Genomic DNA, 12,051 nt, shown 5'->3' on the forward strand with positions numbered 1-12,051 from the left:
AGGCTGCAGTGGAGATGGCAGGCCTGTGAGCAGTGCCAAGAGCAAGTGATGCATAAAATCATTAAATGTGAAGGGCTGGGCAACAGTGCCTAGACTTATCTGGAAGTTTAATCAGAGAGAAGAATTGCACAAGAAAAGAATAGAGACGGCTGAAAGCTGCAAAGTTATGTGTTTGACCTTTTTATAACAAACTCCCCCTTCTTCCCCCGGCCAGAAAGAGCGAAAAAAGAAAAAGGAAAGAAAGCCCAGGTAATCGCAGTGCATTATTGTGGCTATTACCAAATGAGTATACACTTATTTCTCTCTCTGGCTGTCTCAGGAATGCAGATGCGGCCCAAGGACCTGACAGTTGTTAAGTCAACACAAGCTCCACTAAAGGAGAGCCTCTTCCCATTCGTAGCTTGCAGAGAACGCAGATGGCTTGCTATAAATGCCTGGTCTGAGTGACGCTGATCTGAAGGCAGCCAGCATCTACAGGCGGGCTTCACATATTTACAAGTTCTGCAGAAAAACTGAATGATTTCACACCAGAGGAGCTCACTAATTCTCTGAAAGGAAGACCCTTTCTGCCCAGTCTGCAGCCACAGGTGACATTCAGCAAATGCTCCATAGGAATACAGAAAACTCTCAACAGCCACAAAGCAGGGAGGAGACAAGACTATCCCTGAGGCCAAAAGGTGTCAACAGCTACTCCTATAGAGAGCTCCCTGTGGATATGATGGGGTAAAAGAGAGAAATGAGCCTGATCATTCTCATAATTGAATGGCACCTTCAAGAGAGCCAGTCCCATTCAAAAAAGAGACCTGGAGGCTCACGGGGGAAAGCAGGACACAGCTTAGCACAAAAACTTACCTGCTTTTCTCCATATGGAGGACCTGGCCCTAAGATCAAGTGCCAAGTGGTTATTTGGCTTAAAATGATTGCTGTTGAAACTTGTAAGAGTACTCTGAGTTACAGCTATAATGCTATTATCCCACCTGCATCGCTGTGATCAGGTTTCTGAGGGAACAGTAAGCTGTGGTCCAGATCAGTGTTTAGCATGTACTTGACAAACCCATTTCTACTTACAGAGAAAGGCAACACCTCACATGATAAATACAAAATACTCTGTAACAGCAGTCATTTAGCCTGGTATTGCATTTGAATTTCAACATCATCTCATAGCCTTTGACAATCTACAAGCAGCAAGGTGCCCCCCGCCAGGTACAGGGCTGCAAGGGGCAGCCTCGGAAGCATTCAGCAGAGCCAAACGTGGCATGGGCACTCCTGACATAGCTGTTCACGCTCGGCCCTAGGTGCTGAAGCGATGGCTGGCTAACAAGCCAGGACTGCCTGTGTAAAACACCTCCCTCCCCAAAGGGAAGCAGTGAATCAGTGACTCTTTACAGCCATACAATAAAGAACGCCAGCTGCTCATATAGCTCTTTAGCAAATCACAAAAAGGGCAGAAGAAATACAAACGTGTGTGCGCAGCAGTCAGTCTCATTTCCTGACTCTGCTCCAAGCAACACAAGGTACTACTAACATGATGGACGATTTTCCCCATATTGGATTTAAGTGGACAGCTTTTCAAGAAAGCTTAGCTCCTGAGAGCTCTCCTTTTTCTCCATGCAAACCACCGGGGAGCCAAGTGCTTTCAAAACTGACTCATGAAGGTGGTTAAGTGTGAACCGACCTACCCAGAAAACCTGTCCTGCTGCCCCTTCTGCACTGCATCAAGCCTTTATTGTTTTAATTCCATTAGACACAGCCAACTCCACAGACATTGGACTTCATCTTGATCTTTTCCTGTTGGCACAAACCAGCTTCATAAATTCGCAAGCAACATGCTTATGCAGCTGTGCTATAAAGTGTTTTTTTTTAAAAAAAGTCTCCTGCAGGTCACCTCATGGTGAACCACAGCCTTCCTGAACATTAACAGTGGTACAAGAGAAGAGCTGACAAGCTGGAATTAAATTCTCCAATGCAGGATGTCTAAATAGCCTTTCACATGCTAGTATCTATCCAGACAGCCCGCTTCCCCTGAACTGTTAGCTATGAGTATTACTGCAAGTGACACTGAAATAGCATGGTGTGTATTTAACTCCCAGCCACAGGAGTGCCACCAATGCAATGAGCCAGAGGAAGGAGAGCAGTGCTCTCTCAGGCTTCATCACCACACTGGGTACCCAAAACCAAGTGCTTGGGAAAGCAAAGACAGCCCTTACCTTGAGGATTCTGTGAAGAGCTTCCACAACTGAATTTAAAGACTCTTCAGACTCTTGCAACAGACAAGTCTGATGCAACAGAAAAAGAAACCATTCTGAATTCCTCCAACACAGAAACATCCAAGTACGACACTACATTAATGAATCACAGTACTAAATTAAGTTGGACAACATGCCCTACTTGTATGGGAGTTTGCAGTAGTAAGTTCCTCCTCATCTTTCACAGAAATGTGTGGGGATACCCAAATTGTGGACAGGCTGAGAATTACATGAGCTCTTTCTTCATCAAGTGGTATTTTCATATCAATGACCTTTGATAGGCCTTCTGCAAAAACGGGGATAAACAGGAGGGACTTAATTTCTCTTCCTGACCCCAGCATTTACACGAGGGGTTGATGATTTGATACACAGCCTCAGTATTTCGAAGAGACTTCATCTTCAGTGACAGAAAAGTTCAAATTCAGAGCCTCACAAAACAGATAATTATCAACTAAGGCTTCTAAGATTAACACCAAGGACCTACCTACACATTTTTGATAATTCCATATTTGTGGATCTTTCACTACTATCACCTTAAGGGTAGTTGTATACAAGTATACAAACATATTTTCTGAACAGCCAGGTAAAAAGCTAGAGTATTGACTCACTGCCATTTTATTTTTTTTGAGCAATGTAATACTATGTGTTGTCTCTTCATGGTAAATGTTTAACCTGCTTATTCTTTTGGGGAGCATGCAGCAAGTCCAGTATGTCAGAGGAACTGCACAGTGCTATGGACAGCACTGGGTTAAAAAGCCTGAAGCACAGGAGAAGAAAAAAAGGAAAAAGCATGAAGGGACTCAAGGCATGCTTCTTTTCTGCCTTTCACCGGCCAACTGCCGAGGTGGCGCACAGCTCCCGGGGGCTGTGGCCATCGTTGCCATCAGCCCGGGCACAAAGGCAACGCGGAAGCAGCCGTAAGCTCTTCTGCAGGTGCTGCCCCCAGGCTCACTTCACGGCCCAGCTCCCAGCACAGCGTGCAGTGGGCTCTTTTTGGCCACTGGCTCTCCCCGCAGCTGTTGCGATTGCTCAGCGGGGAACATGTCTGTTCTCACAAAGAATTTAACAAATTAACTACGAACAAAGTAGCCTGGAAATGACACAGATTAACACACGCTGTGCCATGCCAAGAAGAAGCTTGTCAACTTGTTTTCACTAACCTGAAAGGAAAATTCCCAAGACCCATTAAGTATATGGAGATGTTTCCATGTTTAGATATGTTAGAAAAGAACACAATCATTGCTGAGGGAAAATAGGAAACAGTGTACATAAAAGGCTGCATAACAACCCTCCTAGGAAGCATCTGCAGCACAAATAAGGTGGAATGGAGGTGGGGGGGAGAAGCCATCTTTGTGTAAACTCTACAGCCAAAGGAGATGCTAAGGACAGATTTGGGCAACGTCAACTACGTATTTTCTGTTTACAGGCATTAAAAAAAAAAAAAAAAGCTCAGGGTTCATGGATGTTTAGCCCCCTCTTTGCTCCTATACGTGAGTAACTCGCCAACCATTTGAAGTACCCTCCCAGAGAAAACCTAAGCTGGTTGCCTGCATTAGCTTGCAGTGTGCCTTTAGCCAGTACACATCTTGACAGTTCAGAACAGAATAACCTAAATCTCCTCAAAGGAAAACTAAAAGATCAACTCGGAACCAGCTTGGCATAATCTGAAATATGGTAGTTAACAAGACATAATTTAACAACAGCTAACTTAAAGCATTAATTAAAAAATGTTAGTGAGCACAATAAAACAAAAATAGTATTTAAGTAGGGCAGTGATCAGAAAAACACAAGGTTTACCACTTCCCTCGTACAATACAGGAGCTGTGCGAAGCACTTGCAATGTGATACATGAATATTATAGAGTTGAACAACAAAGACATTTTATAAGTGTTCTGATAAATGTGTAAGAGTTGTTACATTCTGGACATTAGTGAACTTCAGCCTGAAAAGTTTTAAAGCTAACTGGTCAGTCTACTCCTGCTCCCAATCTCAAGCTGAGTATGCCCTTCATTTCACTGCATTTTAAGATAAGCTAACACCCTGGGTTTCTCTCACACGGGACCTGTTTTCCCCTTTTTCTTACCATACATAGGATACTGGACCACACTGTGCAAGTGCTACTGCAGCAGTAATTACAAGACATGAGAACAGCCAGGGCCTCACTGTACATACAGCCCATGGTCCTTGGTCAGGAACCAAGCACTGTGCCAAAACCTTGTGCTCTCCACCAGGGAATGGCAACAGGCCCAGTAAACAGCTCAAGTGACATGATGTCATGTATTGCAACTTCCATGAAGGATGTCACGCATTTCTTTCATTTGACAACTGTATCACCAAATTAGAGAAATAGCATCTCAAGAAAACTGTTGCAAGGTGGAATTGAAGCTAGTTGGTCAGCTATAGCTGTACCATAAAAACCAGGAGCCCACTCCTAACACGGGAGGACCTATATTCCGTGGCTTTGCGAGGGTCTGGTGTTGCTAGATACTAACTATTGAAAAACCCAGACACCCAGCTTCCATTTGCAACTTAGCCTGGAGTGTCTGCAGCAGTAACAGGGAGCACATGTTCCAGGACAGTGCAACATTTCCAAGTAACCCAGGTGACTGGAGAAAGAAGCTGACATTCAAAGAGGATGTTAGTGCAGGGGATACACAAACCCAGACGGGAAGAGCTGGTTAGGCACTGACTGCCTCTTCATATGGGTAAGGAAGCATCAGTAATATGAACATCATGCTGTTGTCAAAGCTGAACTACTGTTGTGAGAAACACTCTGTAGCCAATAACTTAGGCTCAGGCGAGGATCTCAGTGAAGTAGTAATTTATTCGCGATTGCAATGGCGGGCATCCCACAAGCAGGAGCGTACCTACTAGTCACATAGTACAGTGTATATACTTTCTTTCTTGACGACCGGGACCCTCCCCTGTTTCCCCATTGACTGGGTAATCCAGGTTCACAACCTATCTGATGCTTCACAGACAATACATGGCCTTCAGTTGCTGGCCTGTTAAATTTCAAATTTCTTTTGACTTTTTTACTGTTTGAAGTGGTAATGTTTCTTCACTTATCTGACTTGACACCGTGATTTTCACCTAATTGCTCTAAGGAGTCCGGTTGTCTGCATTTTACAAGGTTGTCTGTTAAGCTTTCTTATCATTGCAACCATATCTCAATACCACATTCCGTATCTTTAAACAATGTAACTCTGCAGAAACAACATTTTTATTCCCACACTGTGCAGGGATGTCTTACTGTCCTTTACAGGAGCCCATGAGGGCTGTCCTTATATCCCATATCACACTAACAATACTTCCATAAGAACACAGTGACCCACTTCAGGAACATGAAGAGAAACATGAAAAAAACAACAGAAACATACTAACAGTAACTAGGATGCTGCAGATCTAGAGAACACAACCATTAAGATTAAAGTAATTGGATCATTTTAACCAAATACACTACAGGAAAGGGAGAGACTAACAGAAAAATACTTGTGCAAAGGCAAAAGGAATAACCTGCTCCAGCTGTCATCACTAATGGGATCAGACCCAGGAGGGCTGGGCCACAGGAAGGCTGAATCCCGTGGGCTGTGAGGAAAGACTTTCTGAGAGGAATCAGCGACGGCCACCGCCACACCGCTATCTGAACGCTCCATCCTCAGAAGCAACCCCAGCGTGGGCAGGCCCCTCCTCTCCCTCAGGGCTGCACCGCCACAGCAGGCTGGGGGATGGCAATGCACCACCCTCAGCCAGCACCTCACAGCCACCACAGGACAAGAACAGGCAGAAAGGGCCAGAACGTTCCAGAAACTTTGGGGAGGTGCCAGAAAGGACCTGCCCCCAAGGAAGCCCCGCCCATAGCAGAGACCCCACCTGCTAGCAGAGGCCCCGTCCCACACCCTCCCCTCTTCTCAGAGCCAGCAGGTGCCTGCAGGAGCCCTTTAGGCAAGCAGGAAACCCACGAGTGTTACTTCTCCTTCAGGAATGACAAAGCCAAAACCACCCAGGGGCATGCTTTGTATACATCTCCTCCCTGCCTATTTGCTTTCATTAAGCAAAAGGTGAGGTGCAGGAAACACAACAGCTGCGGGAAGGTGCGATGCTTGCTGCAATAACAACTCCCAGCCCTGCTTTTTGGGGTAGCAATTGTTACAGATTAATCTTTCCTTGTCAAATCCGGACCATATTTTATTTCACAGAATCAGGAGCAATATTTCAGTGCACTTACTGGAGGCCGAGGTCTTCTGCATTTGAAGGCAGTGGGGCAATTTCACAGAACGTTTCAATCCCACCACACATTTGGACTACTCATGTAGAAGTTAATGAAAGCAAGGCCTAAAAAATAGGAAGCAGCAGTGAGTCAGCAGTTTAGGTATTCTTAGGTTGAATAATTTATTGTTTTCATTAGCGTGTTGCCAGAGGAAAACACGCTATGGTACCCTTTAGAGAACAAATACATTTTTCTCAGAAAATGGGCATCTACAGCATTCTGGTGTGGAGAAAACTCAAAGGTAACCATTTGGAAAGGACAAGAGGAAAGTAAATTAAAATTTCATCAATTGGATGCTGAGTTCCATCTGACAGCTGTAGCTGGTATTCATCTGTATTTGAATTCACCTTTTGAGCCAACAGAGAAGGGCACAGGAACTGCCAGTAAAAGCCACTGGAAGCGAGGAACTCTTCTTTGTATACTGTGCATCATCGTCAGCTGATGCACAGTATGCAAAGAAGAGCTCCGTGCTCAGTACTGTGCATACTGAGCGCGGAGCTCTTCTTTGCATACTGTGCATCAGCTGACAGTGCTTTCTAAAAAAAATGTTTCTGTAGCTATCAGTTTGATTATTTGGCCAGTTTTCAGACAGTTTGGAAACACACTGAAAGCTTGAAAATGTAGATATGTGAGGTTTATTTTTTTTACAGCTAGCCAAACCTTTCTGTCTCTCAGTAGGAGCCATTTAAGAAACCATCCGTTAGTGCCCACTGGAGATAAACCTGAATAAGCAGCTCTCATCTTCTCTTGTAGTGCCACACAAAGACACAAGAAGGAAAAGACTACATCACTTCCCACCCTGCCTACACTAAGACTAAATTAACAAGACAAAAAATTAACCAGACCAAAGACAGGGAAAGCCCATGGCAGTAATGGAGCAGGCAAGGGATACATGAAAACAGCAATAAGAATCATAAAGATATACCCTTCTGTCTCCCAATGTCTTGATACTGGTCATAGCACTCAACATAACACCACAGCACCAAACCCATGTCATTCTGTAAAGGGCAGTAACTTTGTGGCAAAGCCACATCTCTTCACCTGCTTGCAGCTTCCCATGCCACCTCTGCAGCGCTCCACCAGCTCCTCTTGACCAGCTCAGGCCTTCCACAGCTCTCATGTGCCACAGGTTCAGCTGGCCTCCCTGAAGAGGTATTGAACCAAGACTCCATTAACCACGAGTATAATGGCTTTTAAAGTGAGGGACCAAGCCTGAAAAATTAATTTCACATAGAATAATGAAATGATTAACAAGGAGAGTGCACTCACCACCATCTTGATTTGGGGAGAACGGTCCACACTGTGACATGAACTGCTATACTGAGTGAGATCAAGGATCTGTGTGCTTCAGCACTGTGTCTTTGTCAGTAGTCTGTGTTAGCCACCTCAGATGATACTGAAACCTAGCCAAGGAAGAAAAATTTCCTAGGAAAAGTTTCCTCTAAAACTCCAACATGTAGTTTAAATCTACAGATTAAACATGCAGATTTTGATCCATGTCCAACAATCTTACTCAGTTTATGACTAGTCTCATCAACAGGACTACAGAACGGCTTTTAATAACTTCCAGTGACATCTGAGAAGAAAGAAACCGTGTTCCTGAAGTAGCTGCTGACTGCACAGCCCACAGTCCAGGGCTTCTCTCAGACCACACACTGCTATTTCAGACAGAACATACCTACCTTCACTTTTTGAAGTGTATTCGGATACAAACTGTGAGAGGCCAGGCTCTCCACTGCCTGTTTGAGAATCACTTTAGGACTGGGACTCATGCTATCTTGATAAACACAGTACTGATTTTTTTTTAATTAACTTGTGCAAATTGGCTTAATTTTTATTAGAAAGAAATATAGCAATTTATCCAAGATGTGCATCTGGCCCTCTTTCTAATCTTGGAGATTTTGCATCTCTGCCATGTCAAAATAAATATCACAGCATGGCGTGCCTTTTTCCTTTTGTTTACTGCATGTCCTAGCAATGCAGGTAGATTTCAAGAGATGCTGAAAGCATGACTAGTAGGTGTCAGTTTTTATTAGCTATACACAAGATAATCTTAGTTTTTGCAAAAAGATAGGTGGCACATGTTCATCTAAGTGTATTTGGAATGGGTTATATTAGAGCCTTTTTCTTCTAGCCCTGGATAGGCTTTGAAATACAAATAACAAAGCAGAAAGAAAAGGAACAAAAGAATGCCTGAAGGAATGATTAAGTGCTTCTGAATTTACACAGTGAAATATGGACAGTTTAAATGTCCCAGCTATTTGCTTCTCTTCAGCTGGTGAGCAGTTCGAACACTGCATGGTGCTGTAAGATTAATCGAGTTCTGCATGCTTTCAGCCTGCTTAGGGTACCAAGGAGAGAGAATTGCCACAGGATCTCTATTTGCCAAAGCAAAGAGAATATCTCAATAATGTATGATTAATAGCCATTTGTGAAGCAATTAATTAGTCATTTTGACCATCAATTTAACCAATACACATGCCTTTGCCAGACACATGCCTTTGCTTTAAAAATAGTAGAAAAGAAAAAAGAAAACGGTTCCCCGTTCTCATATCCGACCCTCCAACAAGGAAGGGAAAAAAAAAAAAAAAAAAAAGGCTTTGCATATTCTGGTCTTGTCTGAATTCATCTGGTGTGTCTTTAAGAACAACATCGCCAGAATGGAAACTCTCTAACATGATTGATGGCTTCTCCTTCTATCTGCAAGTTGAAAATTCAGAAAACGGGTATTTTTTCATTGGCCTCACTGCTTATTGGTATAAGAGTTATTTCCACTTTGCTGCAGAATTGATTTGCAACACCAGCATATGAGTTTGTATATTTTTCTCACCAGCCCATCATGAAGTATCACTCAGCAAGTCTTCAGTGGCATGATGGATTGTGGAAATGAGAGCCTCACGACTCCGTTTGCCGTCGAAGACTGGGATAATTGTCATTAACTTTCGCAAGTAGTGCAGCATCTGCATCCTTGCTCTGGATATCTGCATTTTTGCAAAGCATATTACCCAACAGATGTACACAGCACATACCGCCATGCTAATTTAATTTCTTTCTAACCAGGAGGCTAGACTTCTTCCTTCAGAACAAGCTGTCTTACTCCTAGAGCAAGAGAAATGAAAAGCAGGCTTCTGGGTTGCACACCAAGTTTTTCTTATTCACCAGGCAACCTATGGTCAGCTGCTGACCTTTCCTATACCCTAATTACTCCTCTGTAAAACGGGCACTCATCAGCCCCGCAACAGATTTTTTTTAACAACCCATTATAGAGAATTTAGCAATTTTAGACAGGCATTATTACTGGAACCAGTACAATACTACAAACAATACAAGCTCTCCGTTTTTCATCTGTATTGACAATTTGTTGTTCATCTTACTCAAATGTCTGCAGCATCATCAGCCGTTACAGAAATGAACTTGAACACAAGATTAACTTGGAGCATGGATTTATGCATCAAAAAAGTGAATGGGATGTAACCCATGCCTTAAGTGAAGATGACATCAAGTTTCTTCATTGCACAGGGGGATGGGCTGTTTAATGTGAAAGCTTACTGCTTCAGAACAAGCAATGGTGTTTCTGATGCATCCCAGATGAGTCTGAGTCATTCAAAGTAGGGCATAAAAATGACAATTTGCCCGCTTCAGAGGAACGTTGCATTTGTAAATAAATAAATAAACAAATAAACAAATAAATAAATGAAATCGGGGACAGACTGGGATGCATGCCAATAATCAGAGAAGCTGATGAAGCCTGTGCCCTGTATATAGAGTCAGCGTTTTATTCCTCTTTTGTTTTCTTCTCCTCCCTACCTTGGGATGTGCTTGAATATGTAAAGATAGGTTCCCTTACAAATTTCTCATTCTTGTACTATTTTAAAGCAGTAGCTTCTCTCTGCAGCAAACCTGCCTGATGACTGACTGGACGTAGTTCAAAAGCTCCTACCCTCAAATGAATCTCTAAGAAACCACACAGCATGACAAAAATATTTGAAGTGCTAAAATGATATCCAGTAACATTGATTACAGAGAGCTATCAGGCCTATCACTAATATTTTATAAACTGTCTGTTCTTGAAACAGCACCTCATAAGTCAAGATCTCGTTCAATTCTACTTCCTTCATTCATGCCAACCCTTATCAAAAATATTGATTTCAAAAGGGTTTTTTGATTTTTAAGTGCCAGTATCAGAAAGATGATTTTTCATCTTTTTTTTTTTTTTTTTTTTTTTTAAACTAAGGAAGAGTTCACATGAATATTTATCTGTTGCAGTGGACATGGCTCTCCAGCAGGAATGCTGGCATTTTTTGCAGCGGAGGGAGAAGCCCAGGATTCAGTAGAGGAAAACCACGTGAGCCCATCACCTTTAGTAACAATTCTTTCAGGTTAAGTGTGAAAACATTCAAAGCCCATTTAACGCTTCATGTGCCTTTCCGATGCTTTCAGTGGGATCTGGGCTGTCAAAGAAGAAAGGATTTTTAGGGAGCCTTACTCATACTCACATTTTCATCTTTTCTGTGTGAATAACAGAGATCCTCAGAGCCATGAGACCATTAGCCTGGCACCTTTGACCAGCAGCACATAAATTTTAAGTATGCACATACACACATTAGTTCCATCAGCCCAAGCGATGAGAAACTTTTTCTTCTATCACCAGTACTGGTGCCCTAGGCTAAAAGATTCCTTTCCTCTCACAAACTGACCTAGCAAGTGAAAACAGCCAACCCTCACAACACAAGTGGCAAATGACACTTCTGGGCAGAAAACTGGGGGCAGGAGAGGAAGCCCATTTGCCACCTTGAGCCTTGTTGCAGGGCTTTAGGGGATTTCATAGTAACGGAAGGAGGAGAAGGCTGTAACAGTGAACTGTCAAGGGAGCATGAGAGGTTATCTGTGATCCCAGAGCACACGGAGATGTTTGAGATAGGACTCAAGACCTGGGCTAATATAGAGACATCTGAACCTGAACTCCCGTGAGCTGTCTGATTACTTCTGCAGTAACTCGTTGGTTTTATTTAGGAATCTCTCTAGCTGGGAATGGAGTCTCTTATATCCTTCAAGTGCTAGTACTATATAAATGGAATAACATTATAAAGAACAGACAGATATCTGCACCTTTGCATATTAATGATGTGTTAACATTCTGGAGTGGCCCAGAATTCATAATGAGCATGTTTGCTTGTGCTCAAGCACACGGCAGCATAGCTACATAAATAAATACATTGAAAAGCAACCAGAACCTGCTTACTCATGTCCAGTGTAATGAAGTCAATCCACGAACATGGGGCCAAAATATTTCATTGTTCATTTAATTGTTTGCTATCTGTGAAGTTCCCATTTCTCTGTCTCTCCCCCCCCCCCTTCCCCCAATAACATGCAGCAAAACTGTCTGCAATGACTGCAAATTAACCACTGTGGATAGGGCAGATCAAGAGCTGCATCCTCCATTTGTGTTCATTGCTGTGTCTTTACTCCAGCAAAACTATCCAAATTTGCAGCAGCTGAGAACCTGTCCCAGTATCACTGCTCCCTGTGGTGCAC

At 43.1% G+C, this 12,051-nt stretch overlaps 1 long non-coding RNA gene across 7 annotated transcripts in view; it reads right to left on the reverse strand.

The window, feature by feature from the left end:
- The window catches only part of LOC121069194, a 127,216-nt gene that overhangs the window by 85,693 nt on the left and 29,472 nt on the right, over positions 1-12,051 (reverse strand). For 5 of the 7 annotated variants that reach the window (XR_005819325.1, XR_005819324.1, XR_005819323.1 and 2 more), the window contains exon 1: positions 5,763-6,057. This is a non-coding gene — a long non-coding RNA (uncharacterized LOC121069194). Of the gene's footprint in view, positions 1-5,762; positions 6,058-6,474; positions 6,582-7,531; positions 9,136-12,051 lie in introns of those variants that run through there. The other 2 variants (XR_005819327.1, XR_005819326.1) reach the window with 2 other exon arrangements.

The sequence above is a fragment of the Cygnus olor genome, chromosome 4, assembly GCF_009769625.2.
Source record: "Cygnus olor isolate bCygOlo1 chromosome 4, bCygOlo1.pri.v2, whole genome shotgun sequence".
NCBI classification, from domain to species: Eukaryota; Metazoa; Chordata; class Aves; order Anseriformes; family Anatidae; genus Cygnus; species Cygnus olor.